The following is a 20,545-nucleotide window of genomic DNA, read 5'->3' as shown; positions in this document are numbered from 1 at the left end:
TTACTCCGGTTCTCTTCTTCCCTTACGGACGGTCTAGTCTGTTCGGAAGAGGCTCAGGCAGGGATTCAATCCCTTTGTAGTTGGTGGTGGTGTGGCTCAGTCATCCTTTTCTCCTTCCTTCGTTCTGCAGATTGACTTCGGTGACGCCGGTCTGGAAGTAGCGATCGACGGCGATATCCGTGCGTAACCGACCTACTAGCTGCCAGGTCGTAGCAGTCCCTAGTGTTGTGCGTCGTCGACTGGTGGAAGGTACAAAACATCGGTGCCCACCTCTTGCTTCTTAGACAAACGATCGCCACTTGCTGCACGACATGTGACCTAGTCTCCTAGTATGGAGGGGCTCCCGACCGAGGCCCCTTAAGTGGTTGATGACTGCTCGGTTGATGCCGCTCGAATGCTCCAGCGGCCGTCTCCTTCTTTCTTGTTGCCTGAGCTTCTTTCATATTAATGTATTCATTGACCTTCTTTTGGAGATGACCAAAGTCCTTCGGTGGCTGCCGAATGAGCGATTGGAAGAACTCTCCCTCGGTGAGCCCTTGGGTGAAGGCGTTCACCAACACATCTGAGGAGACTGCTGGAATGTCCATCGCCACCTGATTGAAATATTGGATATAGGCCCTTAGGGCCTCTTGGGGCCCTTGCTTCAGTGAGAACAGATTCACGCTCGTCTTCTAGTGGCGGCGGCTACTAGCAAAGTGATGTAAGAATATCGCTCGGAAGTCCTTAAAGCTGTGGATCGAGTTGTTCGACAACCGTTTGAATCATCGTTGCTCCGATCCAGATAGAGTGGTAAGGAAGACTCGGCTTAAAAATTATTTTTAAAATTATTTTAACTTAAAAATTATTTTCAAAATTATTTTAAATTAAAAATTATTTAAAAAATTATTTTAACTTAAAAAAATTAAAAAATTATTTTAACTTTAAAATTATTTTCAAAATTATTTTAACTTAAAAATTATTTTTAAAATTATTTTAACTTAAAAATTATTTTAAAAATCATTTTAACTTAAAAATTGTTTTAAAAATTATTTTGACTTAAAAATTATTTTAACTTAAAATTATTTTGAAAATTGTTTTAAAAATTATTTTAACTTAAAAATTATTTTAAAAATTTATTTTAACTTAAATATTATTTTGAAAATTATTTTAACTTGAAAATTCTTTTAACTTAAAAATTATTTTTAAAATTATTTTTAAAATCATTTTAACTTAAAAATATTTTTTTTAAAAAAAATAAAATTTAACTTTAAATTAACTTAAACTAAATTCAAAATTAATTAATTTAAACCAAATTCAAAATTTTAAAAAAAATGGCTTTATTGTTGCTCTAATCGAGGATGAGTTTTTTGTTCCAGGTGAGGGAAAGGAGTGGCTAGAGTTCACAACTGACGAGATCTTTGAGCATCCTCCTTCTCCGGCATAGCCTTTGACTTCGACTCAGCCCTCGACTTCACTGTCCGTCGAGGATTGACTCACTCGTCTCGAGGAGTCTTCCGCACAGATTCAATAGTTAGTCTCGGATGGTTTCAGCGCACTCCGGGGGGAGATGACCTCCAGATTCACTGCTCTTTGAGATGACATGAACACCAGATTTGAGCAGATTCTTTAGGTTCTGTGCGCACTCGAGCAACCCCTACCTCCACATCCAGCTGACGATGATTAGACTTGATCAGATTACATACAGTACTATGCATTGTATATATTTGACTTGCTATTTATAGACAGTTTGTTTTGATCTATTTGATAAATTAGTAATGTGCTTAATAGACTAGGACCCTTATTTTCAAAATTTTCTTTAAAATTCTATGGTAATTTTTTTTTATGTTTCTCAAAATTCCCTAATTTTAGAATTTTTAAAATCAATTTTAGTCTTAGTATAGATCAAATCCTTAGAATTCATGCTCCTATAGATCTAGGACTTGAGCATTTCACCAACACATTAGGGCTACCTTGTTTGTGTATTGCTGAACTTAGAAAGGGGTGAGATGCATAGGTAGATTGCCTGGACTTAAAGATACTTACATCAGTGCATCAATACAAGTCTGAGTGTTAAAATCCAAACTTACAGTAATCATGTTAAGTTGTTCAGCTTAGTCAAACACTGACTGAATCAACTAAACTTAACCTGACTAATCAAGTGAAAGTTATTATCTTCTGATAGTTAGTAAGTAACTAATGGTTAGACAGTTAAGGACACTTTCTAGTTGTTTTATTTTAAATACTATCAGGTTCAGGGGGAGTATTAATATTTTGCAAACTACTTACATTTTTTTAATATTTTGAAAAATTACTTTTAAAAATTTTCATTTACTTCCTTAGTCTTTAAAAGTTTTAAAGATAGGTTTTAAAAATCAGTTTAACAAAATTTTTGAAAATGACTTGACATAGTTTTTTTTAAAAAAATATTTTACTTAAAAATTATTTTTGAAAAGATATTTTTGAAAACATCCTTTATATCTTTTTCAATTTTCAAAATGTTAAAATATTTTCAAAACTCAATTTTCAAAATGTTTTCCAAAACTTTTTTCCATTTTTGAAAATGTTGTAACTTTGTTTTAGAATTTTCAAATTTTATATCTTTTGAAAATCTAATGAAAAGATAGTAAATTGTGAAAATTATATGAAATTAGTAGACTTTCAAAATTATTTCTAACTTCTTTATTGAAAATCTTTATTTTGAACAAGTTATTAACTTATTTTAATAAGTTTAAACTTTCCCAATAACCTTGAAAATTTTCTGTTCTTAAAATTCTTTTGCTTTCATTTACTCAGTCAATTTTTCTGCACTTGTCTATGCTAATTATTTTTTATGAATGCCAAAGGGGAGGGTTAGGTAGATTAAGTTAGTAAAACCCAAATGATACTTCAAAATTAGACAAACTTAAACCATGTCATGTGTTTATTTATTTTTTGCATATTTTTTACTAACTTAACCTAGGTTGTCATTGCATCAAAAAGGGGGAGATTGTTGGTGCAGTTAGCACTAGCGGTCTAACTCAGGTTTTGATGAGTAACAAAGTAGGTTAAGTTAGTTTTATTGTGATCAAACACTTTAACTGAGTGTGTAGGAGAAGTCCATCTAGGTCGACGAGCCAACCGGATAGCTGGCATGAAGTCCAGATAGGTCGATGGGCTGACCGAATATCTAGCACGAAGTCCAGCTAAGTTGACAGACTGACCGGATAGCTGGCACGAAGTCTAGACTGGTCGACGGGCTGACCGGATGTCTAGAAAATAGCAAGTGAAGGTAGGTCACTAGAGGAGAGTGACTGTGAGGATGCGTCCCAGTTGAGGGGCAGTAGGCGTCGATCTAGTCTAGGACCATTTGGGATCCCTAAACTGAGACCTTGACTAGTTCCTGGGACGACAGGAACTAATTACTCCATTTATTATATTTGTGCTAACACTTGTCTTGTAGGGCATTTGGACTAGCAAATTTGTTGCAGGGCAAGAAAGCAAGCAAGGAAGGAAAACTGCCTTCGGGTGAATAGTACCAGAGGGCGCCCTCCATGGCTATGGAAAACACCTTGGTACTGTTCATGAAAGGCGCCTTCCATGGCTATGGAAGGTGCCCTCCACGGATAAAATTTGACCGGTTCACAGATAAGGTGCAGCGAAGTCAGGATAAAATTTTTATCCCATTGGAGGTGCCTTCCATGCTTATGGGAGGTGCCCTCCAAGCCTTGTATAAGGCAGTCTCGAGGAGACATTGGAACAACAACTACAAACGAGTTATTGTACGTACATTTGAGACTTCGACTGCTCTCGATTGCTGCTACGACTCTACCATGAAGCTGTTGAGCCTGACAAGTGATCTGAGGAGCTTCGGTTGCGCCTGGCAGACAGACATTAGCATAAGAAAAGCTCTCATTTTGATCCATAAAGAGTGTTGGTAACGTTTTCTTTGTACTTAATTACTATCAAAGGACAAGTGTAGTGTGTTGCACTTGACCTAACCTTTTGTACTCGATTCTCTCCTCCGGGGGTACCGGAAGAGATTTTTAATGGATTGCCCATTGATTGGTCCGCAGGACCTGGGCCTTGGAGTAGGAGTCGCCGAAGGCTCCAACCAAGTAAAAAATTGCTTGTGTTCTTCTTGTTACTTTTCTTTTACTTTTCGCTACATACTCGAGTTTTTAAAACCGAAAAAACAAGTGTTTTAAAAATCACGTGATTCACCCCCCCTCTCACGTGCGTCATGATCTAACAGAATGTTGTTGAATTGATCTGGCTAATCGATTCAGCAATGCCTAATCGACTAGAGTAGTCAATTAAGGTTAAAAATATAGTCATTTATGTAGGTTACTGACATGGTAATTGATTAAGGGGATTCTTAATCGATTAAGGCGCCAACGGTAACCCTAGAAAAGGGTTTTTTCGAGCACTGTTCTCAGCAACACTTACATGATTCTTCTCTACACATTTTTTCGGATCTTGAGCTTTGGAAGACAAGTGTTGTGGCACTTTCCAACTAGTCTAGAGGCATTCACAAGCAACAAGAGATCAAGCAAGAAGAAGTTTTGAGTTGTATTTTTACATTTACTTTTTGTTTAGAGTTGTATTCTTGTTCTTGTGTTGTACAAGGCTTCTCTACCTCCTGTTGTTCCGAGAAGAAGTTATTTTCATAGTGGAGAGTGCGTTGTATATGGATTCTTGGATTAGTCACCTTTTCTTGAGATGGATACCAAATAAATCTACTTGTTAGCATTAGAGAGCTTGGCTTTGATTCTATCTGATGCACATCATCATCGATAAAGTACAAGAAGTTATTCACCCTCCCCTCTCTAGCTCTGAAGTGTCCCAACAGTTTCAAAATTACTAAATCAAGTACCCATTTCCTATTTTACCCTTATCAGTCAATAGATTTTTTGGATCAGTTGAATCGATTTCGTTCTATGCCAAAATGTTAAAATTTTGAGCAAATCAGTCGACTGATTTACTTTTTTTTTTATTGAAGTCAATTTTAGATAAAATTGGTCAATGCACCAAACGACTTTGGATTGACATGATACTAGTACTTATGTGTGTTATCTCTCGTGATTATATCCATGCTCTCAAATATCAATTTGACATTTGGCATATCAACCGATTTTGACCAAAATTGGTTGATAGATCAAATGACCTCGGATTAACATGAAACTAATTTCTACGTGTTCTTCTACCTCTCCTAATTATATTCATGCCCTCAAATATTAATTTGACTTGATATATTAAGAGTAATAATTTTTTGAACATGAATATGTTTGAAAATTTTAATTCATATTAAAAAATCTGGTTGATGGACCAAACGACCTCAGATTGACATGAAGAGATTGTATGTGTTCAGCTAGTTCTCCTAATTATATTCATACTCTCAAATATTAATTTAACTTAATATATTGAGATTAATGATTTTTTAAATATGAATTGAATTTTTTTTAAAATATTTTTGTGTTTAAAAAATTATTGCTTTCAATATATTAGATCAAATTAACGCCCGATTTAACTAGCTGATGGACCAAATGACCTTGGATTGATATAAAACTAGTTTCTATGTGTTCGTCTACCTCTCATGATTTTATTCATGCCCTCAAACATCAATTTCACCTAACATATTGAAAGTAATAATTTTTTTAAAATATGAATTAACTTTTTTAAACATATTCGTATTCAAAAAATTGTTGCTCGCAATATATTGAATTGAATTGAGATTTGAGGGCATAGATATAATCAAGAGAGATAGACGAATATATAGGAACTAGTTTCATATCAATTCAAGGTCATTTGGTTCATCAACCAATTTTGGGCAAAATTGGCTCATAGATCAAACGACTTTGGATTGACATAAAATTAGTTCCTATGTGTTTGTCTACCTCTCCTGATTATATTCATGACCTTAAACATCAATTTAACTTAATATATTGAGAGCAATGATTTTTTTAACAATAAAAAATTTAATTTATGTTCAAAAAATTTGGTTGATGGATCAAACGACTTCGGATTGACATGAAATGATTTGAAATTAGTTCCTATATATTCGTCTACTCTCCTAATTATATACATGTCCTCAGATATCAATTAGACTCAATATATTGAGAGTAATAATTTTTTGAATATGAATATATTTGAAAAAATCAAGAGACCTAGACGAACTCATAGGATCTAGTTTCATATCAATCCTAGGTCAGTTGGTCAATCAGCCAGATTTTTTGAAAATGAATTGAATTTTTCAAATATTTTCATGTTCAAAAAATCATTGCTCTCAATACATTGAATCAAATTAATATTTGAGGGCATGAATATAATTAGGAGAGGAAGATAAACACATACAAACTAGTTTCATATCAATTCGAGGTCATTTACTCCATCAACCAGTTTTGGACAAAATCAGCTTATGGATCAAACAACATTTCATATATGTTCTTTTATCTCTCTTAATTATAACAATGCCCTCAAATGCCAATTTAACTCAATATATTGAGAGCAATAATTTTTTAAATATAAATATGTTCAAAACATCATTACTCTTAATATATTGGGCCAAATCGATATTTGAGAACATGGATATAATCAGGAGAATTAGTCAAATACATAGGATCTAATTTCATATTAATCCAAGGTTGTTTGGTCCATCATTCAAATTTTTTAATCATGAATTGAATTTTTTTCAAACATTTTTATGTTTAAAAAATCATTGCCCTCAATATATTGAATCAAATTTATGTTTGAGGGAATGGATATTGATCATGTCCGAAAGCTAAAAAGACAGTTAGCTGGAAACGTGGCTCCATTGTTGACTGGATGAAGACTCTGCACTGTCCTGCAACACAAGGAGCATTAGTGTCAGGTTAGGGAAGGGGTCCCCAGAGTTGACCCTCCGACGCTGAAGTCAATACTCGGTTCAGGAGAAGAGAATAGTAGAAGAAAGTAGTAGCAGAGAGCGTGTAGAATAATAGAGTATCATATACCTCCGCCTATAGGTGCAGACCCCCTTTTATAGTGTCACTATAGCACATGTGCTCGGATCCCAAAGCATATACACATTTTCCAAAGCCTTCCTAAGAAAAGATAAGTCATAAAGTGTCCCTGGCATCTTTTCTTAAGCGAGCACGCAAATCTCTATGATGTGACAGGCTAGAAGCTTTTAAAGTATGATTTGCTTGCAGGACATTCTATGCTGTTGGCAACATAAACTTCCAAAAGAGTATGGCACCGTGAGCCCATGGAACCCACGTTGAGTTGACCGGCAACCACTCGGCTGGTGGATCACCAACTTGACCTTACGAAATGTGGTCAGCTGTTCGTTCGTCACTCGACCCTTCATTTTATCGCGGAGTCATATGTCCAATCGACCCTTAGATTCAATCGGATAGGTAGTAGGCGGGTCAAAACCTTGTATGTTCGTTGGGAAGGATGTCTGATCGGCCATCCTCCCCACTCCATTAAGACAGTCGGTCATGCTACTCGATACCTGAGTCAAGATAGGAGTTTTGTCAGGGCGGGAGGCTCGGACTGGCACTCACGCCGGGCTGACCCTATGGCCAACATGGACACATCACTAATATTGTTAATATCTTTGACTTCCGCTTGACTTTGACTGCCATGGCCTTCCCCATTTTGACCATTCTTGGGGGCTCCACCTTTATCGTCATATCACAAGTTTTCCCCTCAAATCTAATTGAAGGAGGCTGCAAGTCCGATTGACTGAAGGAGACTGCAAGTCTGACTAATTGGACACTTAGAATTTTCCGCAACTCTTCTTCCCAACCAAGCATTTTGCTATCTAGGCGACCACTCAGCTTGAACAATTACTACCCTTACAGCTTCTAAGAAAACTTATTCAGTCGAGGGGCTTCGAGGTTGACGCCGCTCAGATCGAATATGGACGACACTTAGCTATTTGTTATCTATTTTCGGATCCCTTTCCTGAGCGGTCTCCCACGCTTAAAGTGTCTTTTAATTGCTGCTGAAGTCATCCTAATTTCTGGGGAACTTAGCGCGAGAGCTTTGCTCACTTATAACTCGATCAAACTATGCGAGAGTCTGGGATAGTTGGTGTGAGAGCTTAGCTCGCTTATAACTCGGCAGAACGGCACGGGAGTCCGAGACGCTTGGCGCAAGAGCTTAGCTCACTTATAACTCGGCTAAATGGTGAGAGAGTCTGAGACGCTTGGCGCGAGAGTTTAGCTTACTTATAACTCAGTTGAACTGCACAAGAGTCTGAGACACTTGGCGTAAGAGCTTAGCTCGCTTATAACTCAATCGAATTGTGCGAGAGTCAGGGACACTTGGCGCGAGAGCTTTGCTCGCTTATAACTCGACCAAACGATGCAAGAGTCTAGAATACTTGGCGCGAGAGCTTTACTCACTCATAACTCGGTCAAACGGCGCAAGAGTTTGGGGCACTTGGCGCGAGAGCTTAGCTTGCTTATAACTGAATCAAACGGTGTGAGAGTTTGAGACACTTAGCACAAAAGAAACAGAGAAACCAAGCGCAAACACAAGTAGTTTTACTTGGCTCGGAGCCTTCAACGACTCCTACTCTAAGGGCCGCACTCATCGAGTTCTTTTGTTGGGCAATCCATTATTAACTTGAACGATTACACAAGTTAAGTACAAGAACTAAAAGCAATGTTACTGATGATAAAGAAAATAAGAAAGTCTTGATCGTCGATTGTCGGAGGAGCTTCACAGCATCGTAGGAGCTTTTTTGGAGCATTGTGCAAGAGTGAAAGTCATAGAAGTTGATGTTTTAAAGCTCCTAGTCGGAAGCCTTTATATAGGCCCATTGTGAGTGCCTGGACTATGTGGCTTGGCTAGTCGACGCGCTACACCTCAGCTTCTGGATGAGTTTTCGAGTCCGGGCGCTTGGACCGACTCCAGGTACCCGAACCGCCTGGGTACCCGTGGCACCAATACGAGCGAGCTAGTTCGAGCGCCCGACAACTTCGGGCACCCGGACAACTCCGGGCACCCAGATCCCTTCCGAGCACCTGGACTCCTCTTTTTCCAGCCTTCTTCCCTGTAAAATAAAGTTAGTCCTGGACATCAAAAATAAGTATATCCTGTAAAATAGAGTTAGACTAATTCAATAAAATAGTAGTAATTAGATCTTGTCTCCATGAGACTAGGATCTAGTTAGGGTCTCAACTTAGGTTTTCCAAATGAATCTAAGCTGGACTAACGGCTACAATTCCCTCAACGGGGAACGTGTCCTCACTGGATCTCTCCTCCAGTTACTTACCTTCACTTACCACTTGTAGTCGTTTGACTTGTCTTTGACCCACTAGGTCTTTCTACCAGTTCTCAGGTCCACAGACCCAACTGGACTTCAGTCAGTTGTCAAGTTCTACGGACCCAAATGGACTTCTCGCCAGATATCGAGCTCGACAGACCTATCTAGACTTCCCACCAGCTATCGGGTCCCATGGACCTAGCTAGATTTCAGCCTGGTGTCAAGTCCTTCAAACCAGTCAACTCCTGCACACTTGGTAAAGTAATTAGACTATAAAACACTCTAACTTTAAACTCCTTATCATTCATCAAAACCTGAGTTAGATCATTAGCACAAATTGCACCAACACTAACTTCACCAACCAAGTCATCCATCGATAACTTGACCTTCTAACAAAAGGTGAAGATGATAGCTCGGAATTCACTCAGTGTCAGGCGAACGAGTATCACGTTGTATGCTGAAGGCACGCCCACCATGATAAAATTCGTATGGTGAGTTCTCATGAGTGGCTCCTCTCTGAGAGATGTGACTAATGGAACTTGGCCAATCGGTATCACATCATTGCCTGTGAAACCATATAATGGAGTCGTAATTGGCAGGAGCTTATTTTTCTCTATTTGAAGATCACTGAACGCCTTCTTGAATATTATATTGACCGAGCTTCTTGTGTCCACAAAGGTCCGGTAAATAGTATAGTTAGTAATTACTGTTTTGATAATTAATGCATCTTCATAAGGGATTTCAACTCCCTCTAAGTCTCGAGGACTGAAATTGATTTCTAGCCCTTGTGCCTTTTCCTTACTGCACCCAACCACATGGATCTTCACTCGCCGTGCGTGTGGTTTTTTGGCCCAGTTGGAGTCACCATTGGTTAGACCACCTGTTATCATTCTGATGTCCCCCGGAGTGGCATTGCCATGATTTTCTTCCTCTCAATCTGACTGACACATTGGCAGCTCAACGGATGTCTGGGTGGGCTTCTGGTTGTCTCTCTATTATGTAGGACCCTTGGCGACCGGCTAGAGGGGGGTGAATAGCCCTGCAAAGAAAAACGAACCTTCCTCAAACTTTACAGCTTAATAAGAATCAACACTTGCATAAAATAAATAAGAAACTAGAAATAAGAGGCATAACGGATTTACTTGGTTACAACCGGGGAGGTTGTTAATCCAAGGAAGATGAAAGTGTATTAAACTCTCCTTCAGGCAGAGAAACCTCTTTACAGCAATTAAAACACTCAATTATAGAACCAGACCGAAAAGAAATCAATCACAAGTGTTGTCCTGACCTTTTGGGACCAGAGCTGTATTTATAGCTCTGGTCGGGGCGCCTGGAAGGGTTCCAAGTGCCTCTATGGGATAAAACTTTATCCTCATTGCAATGCCACGCACCATGTTGTATTTAGCTAAATTTTTCGGTCCGGGTACTCGGAAGGGTTCCGAGCGCCTGGAGTCCAGGTGCCTGGACCAAGTCTGAGCACCCTGGACAAATCTAGGCGCCCCGAACTTGGTCTGGGCGCCTCAGACCAAAAATCAAGTTTTTGTTGATTTTCGATCCTAGTCTTCCGCTTCATTTCTGCTCGAATTGGTCTGGGTCTTTCTCTTCGGCTCCGCTCGCTTGGGTGATCTCGACCATCTGAAATAAGGCTCACCCAAACTCAACTTTCAACCTTCGAGCAATCTTCTGCTCCGGCTTCTCGTCCCTCGAAAATGTCATGCGCCTCCTTCTCGTCCACCCGCGTACTCTTCCCCATCACCTCATCCCTCGGGCGCACCGAGCCCGTCGCCTCTCTCTAAGTCATCCTTCTCGCTAGCTGTGCCTTTCACCCGACTTCCTATGCTCCTAAGTTCCTGCACACTTAGACATAGGGGTTAAATACCAACAGGACCTAACCTGACTTGGTTGATCACATCAAAACTACCTTGAGGTACTTACAATCTCCTCATTTTTTATGTGAGCAAACCCAAGTTAAGTTAGGGTAATCCACAAACAAATAACAGTTATTATTTTTGCAAGTAATGTGCAACAAAAAATTTGCAAGTACAAAATTTGTACAACCCTCCCCCTAAACTTAATCTTCACTATTCTCCCTTTTGATCATATTAAAAATGGGGTACTTTTAAAATGACTTTGGAAAAGTTAAATTAAAAGTCTAAGGGAAAACCAAATTTTGAAAGAAAAAAAAACTCCTTGAAAAAATTAATAAGGGTTGAACAGAAAAAAAAAAATTTCTTTAATTTTAAACAAAATTAAACAAATTTACATTTTGGTAATTAATTCATAGAAATTTTTCTAAAGAAAAAAATTAAGATAAAGTTTCACAGAAACATAACTTTGCTAAAATAACTTAAAATGATCAGAAATTTTGACAAATAATTTAAAGCATTTTTATAACTACTAAATGTTTAACAGTTAGTTAATTAAATACTTATTTCAATAATTGGTTTCCAGGCTGTGACGAGGCACTAGGCCTTCTTGGATATTAGAAGAACAACCACTTTCGAGACAAAGTATTTTAAAGAAATTGAATATTTGATTTTCTCTCTGAAAACCCTAAATCTAAAAACAATTGATCTAAATATATTTTTGGAATCCAAAATAGATTTATTTCTACATGATTAATTAATAATTTCTTACGAATATATTTTTGTGATATTTTTCTAATTTAACCCTTATGATATTTAAGATACCAGTTAAGTCCTGAATAATTTCTAAAATTAGAAGGAATAAAAGTTGAGCATGCATGACTTTTCAAATTTTCTATTTTCTATTTTCTTTTTTAATTTTTAATTTTTAATTTTTACTTTATTGAAATCTTCTAATCAACAAGAACTAGCTAAGGTTGATTTTAAATTCTTATTTTCTTTCTCTAATTTACAATAATTTTTTTATAATAGTTTTATGAACTAAAATAACTTATCAGGAGGAAGAGACTGTACATGATTTACCTTGTCAATTTCGTAATCTGAAACTCCCCCTAAAGTATTGCTTTCTTCCGATGTCACTCTCCCTTCATCGATGCTCTCAATGCTCATTTCGAACAAGCTTGCTTCGTCTTCATCTTCTTGGTGACTTGCTACTAGCGCAAGTTCAGCGAAGGCTTCTATCTCCAATTCGGATGACATGTCGTCCCATGTTGCCTTTAGATTATACTTGGGTCGGGTTAGCTTCTTATTCTTTTCCTTGTCCTTGTATTTGCTCTTCAATTTTAGGCAGATATTCTTGACATACCCTTCTTCATTACATGGTAACATCTTACTTTCCTTTTTCTTTTTGTACCCTGTACTTGATTAAATTTATTAGATTTAAATAATTTTTTAAATTTTCTTACCATTAATGTCGTTTCATCATCATCAAGTGATGTCTCGGAATCTAGTTCATCCATTTTAGCTTTTAAGGCAATGTTTTCCCTTGATTTCTTCTTTAGACCTGCACATCTTGACTCATGAATTTCAAAAGTTGAAAAAAAATTCTTCTAAAGTGCTTACCTTTAAATCCTTAAAGATGAAATACACATTTATTAAGGTCGACCATTCCAAAGTCCTAGGAAATGTGTTAAGTACGTACCTTAGTGAATCTCAGTTGGTTACCTTTTCTCCAAGATTCATGAGTCTGATAATGAGTTCATTGATTCTTGAGTGGAGGTGTGCGACGGTTTTGCCTTCTTCTAACTGGAGGTTGCTGATCTGGTTCTAGAGAAGGTCCTGTCTCACTAGTTTTGCCTCTGAGGTCCCTTCATGTAGTTCTAGGAATTTCTCCCAAAGCTCCTTGGCTGACTCGTAGGCTCTGATCCGGTTGGCTTCTTGTGGCAGTAAGACGCTCAACAGATAGAACTCTGCTTTGTCATTTGCCACAAAATTGACTTGCTCCTTCTTCGTCCATTGATATTTTTCTTTGTCTTTCGGAGCTATAAAACCATATTTCATAATTATTAATAATTCAAATCAGTTTTAAAAAATACCTCCATCTTTTTATTCTAGCTCGCAAATTCCCCCTTGAACATTGGTGGGTTGATGCTCGGTTCGGCCATCTCGTGTGCTTCATTCGGCGATTAGTCCTCCTGAAGTGAACCCGCTCTGATACCACTTGTAGGACCCTTAGCGGCCGGCTAGAGGGAGTAAATATCCCTGCAAAGAAAAACGAACCTTCATCTAATTTTATAGCTTAAAAAGAATCAACACTTGCATAAAATAAATAAGAAACTAGAAATAAGAGGCACAACAGATTTACTTGGTTATAATCAGGGAGGTTGTTAATCCAAGAAAGATGAAAGCACACTAAACTCTTCTTCAGGTGAAGAAGCCTCTTTACAGTAATTAAAGCACTCAATTACAGAACCAAACTTAAAAGAAATCAGCCGCAAGTGTTGTCCTGACCTTCTGGGACCAGAGCTGTATTTATAGCCCTAGTCGGGGCGCTTGGAAGAGTTCCAGGTGCCTCTAGGAGAATAAAACTTTATCTCTGTCGCAATGCCACACGCCCATGTGCAATGTCGCGTTTAGATAAATTTTTTGGTCCAGCGCCCCGGACTTGGTCGGGACGCCCCGAACCGAAAAATCAACCTTTTGTTGATTTTTGATCTTGGTCTTCCGCTCCGTTTTCGCTCGTATTGGTCCGGATCTTCTGCTCCAGCTCTACTCGCTTGGGTGATCTTAGCCATCCTGAATAGGGCTCACCTAAACCCAACTTCCAGCCTTCAAGAAATCTTTCGCTCCGGCTTCTCGTCCCTTGGAAATATCGCGTGCCTCCTCATCCGCCCGCATACTCTTTTGCAGTACCTCATCTCTCGGACGCACCGAGCCCATCGACTCTCTCTCCCGTGTCATCCTTCTTGCTAGCTACCTCTTTCATCCGACTTTCTGTACTCCTAAGTTCCTGCACACTTAGACACAGGGGTTAAATACCAATAGGACCTTACTTGAGTTGGTTGATCACATCAAAACTACCTTGGGGGTACTTACATATTGGGGCTACTGCTAGTTTCGCTCGGTTAGTGTGTTATCTTGATCTTGGGATCCTGGGCGACAGTGATGTTGATGGGTTGGAGAGGGAGATAGTCGACGATATCCTATAGGGGCTAGTCAGCGTGACCTCGGACTAAAGTGGTGGCAATCCTTGGTGTTGTCAGTAGCCACACGATGGTAAGAGCAGAAGATTAGGGTCCACAATCGAGGCTTAACGGATCTCGCCCGTTCAACTTCCACCTACTGGACTGCATGTGGTGAAGACTTCTGATGTTGCTATCGAGGGCTCGCTCAGGGCCCTTTTGGGGTCACATTACTATTGGTCGATCGGCGCTCGTGCACAACACCTGGCTCGGGGATTACTTCTTTCTTCTGAGCTGACTGGGATTCCTCCACATTGATATATTTTGTAGCCCATCTGAGTAGATGATTGAAGTCCTTCAGAAGCTTCCTAATAAGAGATCGGAAGAAATCATTATCAATAAGTCCTTGTGAAAAGGCACTGACCAGAATTTCCTGAGTGGTTGACGGGACATCCATGGCCACTTGATTGAATCTTTTGATGAAGATCCGTAATGTCTCCTTGGGGAGAACAAATTTACAGTAGTCTTTTGATATCAACAGCTACTAGCAAAATTTTAGAGGAATGTCGCTCGGAAGTTCTTAAAGTTATTGATCCTATCGTTAGTCTTTTGAACCATCTCTGTGCTGAGCCAAATAATGTAGTTAGAAACACTCGATATTTGACTCCATTGGTGTACTGATGGAGAGTGGCCACATCGTCAAACTTAAGCAAATGATTCTCCAGATCAATTGATCCTCCATACTCCTCGATCGACAAGGATTGGAAGTGAGTGGGCAGCTGATCGTCCAAGATTTCTTGGGAGAACTGTAGATTTGTCCGCTCAGGAGAGTCATCTATTCGGGGTGCTTTACCCTTACGAACATCCCCGCTGGGCACATTCTCAGAGGACGATCCTTATGTCCTCTCCGTTAGGTCGTGCTCTTTTGAGGGCGTTCTGAATAATTCTCGGTGGTATGGCATCAGCGCATTGGCCACTGTTGGTAAGTTGGTCTGCAGAACAGGTGTCTGGTGGAAAGCACCCGCCAGCTGGTGGTTCGGATGGCACCCGGTATGACCCTCCATTCGGGTCACACGTTCAGCATACTAGCCAGTAGCAGACATAGCTGGGTTGTTTAGCGTTTGGCACTCGGCTGCTATTTCCTATTGCTATTGCACCATCTTTGTAGCTCAGGAATTGATCAGTATCTCTAACTCTTATTGGGTTAACATCACGTGGTGAGTTGTCTAGTGTCCTCCATCTTCACATCTCAAATGCAAGTAAAGGTCCCACAGATGACGTCAAATATGATCCTGTTCGAAAGTTGAGAAGATGATTAGCTGGGAGCGTGGCTCTGTTGTTGATTGGATGAAGACTCCACGTTGTCCTGCAACACCAGGAGCGTTAGTGTCGGGCTAGGGAAGGGGTCCCCGATGTTGACCGTCCGACACTCAAGTCAGTAATTGGTTCAGGAGAAAAGAATAGTAGAAGAAAGAGCATGTAAAATAATAGAGTATCACATACCTCTGCCTGTAAGTGGAGACCCCCTTTTATAATGTCACTATAGCGTCTATGCATGCATCCCAAAGCATATGCACGTTTTTCAAAACCTTTCTAAGAAAAGATAAGTCGAAAAGTGTCACTGACACCTTTCCTTAAGCGAACACTCGATCTCTATGATGTGATAGGCTAGAAGCTTCTAAAGTACAATTTACCCGCAGGACATTCTCTGTTGTCAGTAACATAAACTTCCAAAAGAGTATGGTATTGTGGGCCATGGAGCCCACGTTGAGCCAATCGATAGCCACTCGGTAAGTGGATCGCCAACTCAGCTTTACGGAATGTGGTCAGTTGTTCGTTCTTCACTCAACCATTTATTTTATTGTGAAGTCATATGTTCGATTGGCCCTAGATCCGATCGGATATGTGGTAGGCCAAGCGAAACCTTGTCTGCTCGTTGGGAAGGATGGCTGATCGGCCATCCTCATAGCTCGGTTGAGATAGTCGATCATGCTACTCGATACCTGAGTCAAGATAAGAGGTATATCCAGGTGGGAGACCCGGGCGGGCACTCACACCAGACTAACCCTACGGTCAGCTTGGGCGCATCACTAATATTGTTAATATCTTTGACTTTTTCTTGACTTTGACCACCATCTCAGCCGGTCTTCCCTATTTTGACTCATACTTAGGGGGTCTACCTTTGTCATCATACCAGATATAATTAGGAGAGGTAATAAACACATAGGAACTAGTTTCATGTCAAACTGAGATCGTTTAGTCCATCAGCCGATTTTGGGCAAAACCTGCTAATGGATCAAACGACCTCAGGTTGATATGAAAATAGTTTCAATGTGTTCGTCTACCTCTCTTAATTATATTCATACCCTCAAAAGTCAATTTAACTCAATATATTGAGAGCAATAATTTTTTAAATACAAATATATTTGAAAATTTTAATTTATGTTCAAAAAATTATTGCCCTCAATATATTAGGTTAAATTGATATTTGAGAGCATGGATATAATTAAGAGAACTGACCGAAAACATAAGATCTAATTTCATGTCAACCCGATGTCATTTGGTTCATCAGCCAAATTTTTTGAACACGAATTAAATTTTTTAAATATTTTGTGTTAAAAAAATTATTACTTTTAATATATTGAATCGAGTTGATTTTTAAGGATATGAATATAGTCAGGAGAGTTAAACGAATATATAAGAACTGTAAGTACCCCGTGATAGTTTTGATGTGATCAACCAACTCAAGTTAGGTCATGTTGTCTTTTGATGCCTTGCTAAGTGTGCATAAACCTAGGAGCACAGGAAGTCAAGCAAAAGACGCAGCTAGCGAGAAGGACGACACAGAAAAGAGTCGACGGGCTCGGTGCTTCCGAGGGACGAGGTGCTGTGAAAGAGTGTGCTAGCGGAGGAGAAGGAAGCACAATGTGTTTCCAAGGGATGAGAAGCCAGAGCGGAAGGTTACTCGAGAAGGCCAAAAAATGTGTTCGAGTGAGCCCTATTCTGGATGGATAAAATCACCCAAGTGAGCAGAGTTAGATCCGAGCAAAACCAAACAGTCAACGAGATGTTGACTGTCCGAGCGCCTGGATGCTCCGAGTGCCTGGACCCCCTGGGTCAGCCCAGGGGTGCCTCGACGCCCGCCTCATCGAGGAAGGGTTTTCCGACGCATAGACCTACTCCTAGCGCCTGGGCCAGAATAAAATTTTATCCCGCGCCTGTTATGTAGTCATTTACGAGATGATAAGATTGACCACACTAGGGGCGCCCGGAGAGGGTCCGGGTGCCTAGATCGTGTCACGTCAACAAACGGTCCTTTTCGACCAGTGGGCTATAAATAGAGCCCTGGTCTTCTCCTTTTCGAATAACACACTCTGTACTCTAAGTTCTATTCAGTTATATACTTTCTAGCTTCATTTTCGTGTGTGAGGCTTCTCCACCTCCGATGTTTTGTTCGAGAAGGAGATTTTCTTATTGAGCCTACTTTCCTTGGAGTAGCAATTCTCTGATTGCCAACCAAGTAAAAACCTTGCTTGTCTATCTCGTACTTATTTTGATTCTATTATTCTGTTTAATTAAGTGTGTAATTGTGTTAAGCTCGATTGTTTAAGAAAGGTATTAGTTTGTTTTATTGTGTAGGGCAATTCACCCTCCCCCCCTCTCTTGCTTCTGTAAGAGACCTACAATTGGTATTAAAGCAATGTCACCTCAGAAGGACTAACTGTCAACTGAAGTAAAGACGATGGCTGGAACAAGCATTCACCTACCAAAGTTCGAAGGAGACTTCGCGCACTAGAAGAAAAAATGGAGTTATATTTTTAAAACTGATTTTGATATATTTTAAATTTTGAAAAATGATTTTACAGTACCTACCGACAACAACAGCGAGTTGAAAAAAAAAGAACACTGGACGAAGAAGGAACAAACTGAATTTGTGGCAAATGGAAAAGCAGAATTCCATCTGCTAAGTGCGCTACCACCACAAGAGGTAAATTAAATCGGAGTCTACAAATCTACAAAAGACCTCTGGGAAAAATTCCTAGAGTTATACGAAGGATCATTCGAAGTCAAGCTTGCAAGGATAGATCTACTTTGGAACCAACTGACGAATCTATGATTAAAGGAAGGTGAAACAGTTCCTCAACTTCACATCAAGCTAAAGGAGCTAGTAACCGAACTCACGAATCTCGGAGAAAATGTAACCAACCAAGATTCGCTAAGGTATACGCTTAACGCTTTCCCTAGAACACCTGAATGGTCAACCCTAGTAGATACATATTACATCTCTAGGGACCTAGAGGTAAGTAATTTAGAGGAATTATTTTCTACATTTGAAATACATGAAACTAGATGTGCAGATCTAAAGAAGGAATCCAAATAGAATATAACTTTAAAAGCAAAAATGGATGAACTAGAGTCTGAAACTTCTCTCGACGATGATGAAACAACATTTATGGTAATGAAGTTTAAAAAATTCTTTAAAGCTAATAAATTCAATCAAGTGCAAGCCAAAAGAAAAAAAAGAGTGAGATGTTATTACTGAAATAAAGAAGGGTACGTCAAAGATAACTACCCAAAACTGAAGAACAAAGATAAGGACAAGGACAAAAGACTGACCCTGAAGATGCATAAGAACCTAAAATCGACATGAGACAAAACATCAAAGTCAAAAATTGAAGCCTACGTTGGACTTGGCTAATGGCAAGTCACAAAGAAGATGAAGAAGCAAGCTCATCCGAGATTAGTATCGAGAGCATCGATGAAGGGGGAGGAATGTTATAAGAAAGCAGCACTACAAGAAGAGCATCAAATAATAAGATCAATAAGGTAAATCAGGTACGATCTCTACCTCCTAATAAGTTATTTAAATTTATAAAAATACTATCAAAAAATTCTTAAAAATTAGAAATTAAAAATAGAAAATTTAAAAATAAAAAAGAGGAATTAAAAATAACCTTAGCAACATCTTGTCGATTAGAAGATTTCTATAAGATAAAAATTGAAAATAAAAAATTAAATGTAGAAATAGGAAATTTGAAGAATTATGCATGCTCACATATTCAACAAATTAGAAATTATCAAGGACTTAATTGACATTTTAGATATCATAAGGGTCAAATTAGAAAAATATCAATAAAATATATTTTTAAAAAATTCTAATTAATCCAGCATGTAGGAACCTATATTAGGTTCCAAAATCATGTTTAAATTAAAAAACATTATACATGCTTTATTTCTAATTTGAATTCATAACTTTTTGCTTAAAATTGTCTAACATTTTTTTTCATATGATTTCTCTTTGAAATTAATTTTATATTAATTTTTAATAGAAAGAGGGTTCATTACTTATCAGTATAAAAAAAATTAAAATTTTTTAACTGTTGAATTATTTTTTATGAAAACTTTTAACAAAAATCATATTTTTTTAATTTAAAAATATTTTACAGTGTTATGTTTGTCAACTTTATTTTTCTATGAAATTTTATTTATTTTTTATCTAAGAAATTTTTTTAAAATTTTTTAATCATTATTAAATTTTCTATGAATTATTTATCCAAATGCTAATTTTTAATATTAAAAATTCTCAAAGATTCAATTTTTAAAAATTTAATTTTTCTATAAAAATAATTGCTCTATTACATTCTCAGAAAATTTTTCACAATTTTTTGAGATTAGAAACTATTTTTAAACATTTTTTTTATAGAAAATACAACTTTCTATAGAAAATAATTTATTATTGGTTAAATCAATTTTATTTTTTCATGAAAATTTTATCACAGCTTTAGACATATTAGCTTAACTGTTATAAAATTTTTCAGAATTTTTAAGAATTAAAAATAAATTAAAATTTTTTTTTCCCAAAACTACTTTATAAATCACAAAAGTTCATATTTTCAAATTTTAAAGTTCATTTTTTTTTAATATTCGTCATTTTTGTACCCTTAGAGATTAATTCAGATTTATTTCCAAATTGTTTTCCAACATTTCCCCTATTGTTTATGTGATCAAAGGAGGAGAGTTAGAAATTAAGTCTAGGGGAGGGTAAATCTTTTTACATTAAATATTATTAATTGCATATTAAGTGCTTGCTATTTCACTATTATTTATTTTTTATTTGCCCTAATTGAACTTGGGTTGCTTACATCAAAAAGGAAGAGATTGTAAGTATCCTGTGATAATTTTGATGTGATCAACTAAGTTAAATTAGGTCTTGTTATCTTTTGATGTCTTGTGTGTAAGTGTGCAAGAAATTAGGAGCACTGGAAGTCTAGCGAAAGACGCAA

This window comes from Zingiber officinale, chromosome 2A, assembly GCF_018446385.1.
Source record: "Zingiber officinale cultivar Zhangliang chromosome 2A, Zo_v1.1, whole genome shotgun sequence".
Taxonomy (NCBI): Eukaryota; Viridiplantae; Streptophyta; class Magnoliopsida; order Zingiberales; family Zingiberaceae; genus Zingiber; species Zingiber officinale.
Note: the sequence above shows the minus strand (reverse complement) of the source record.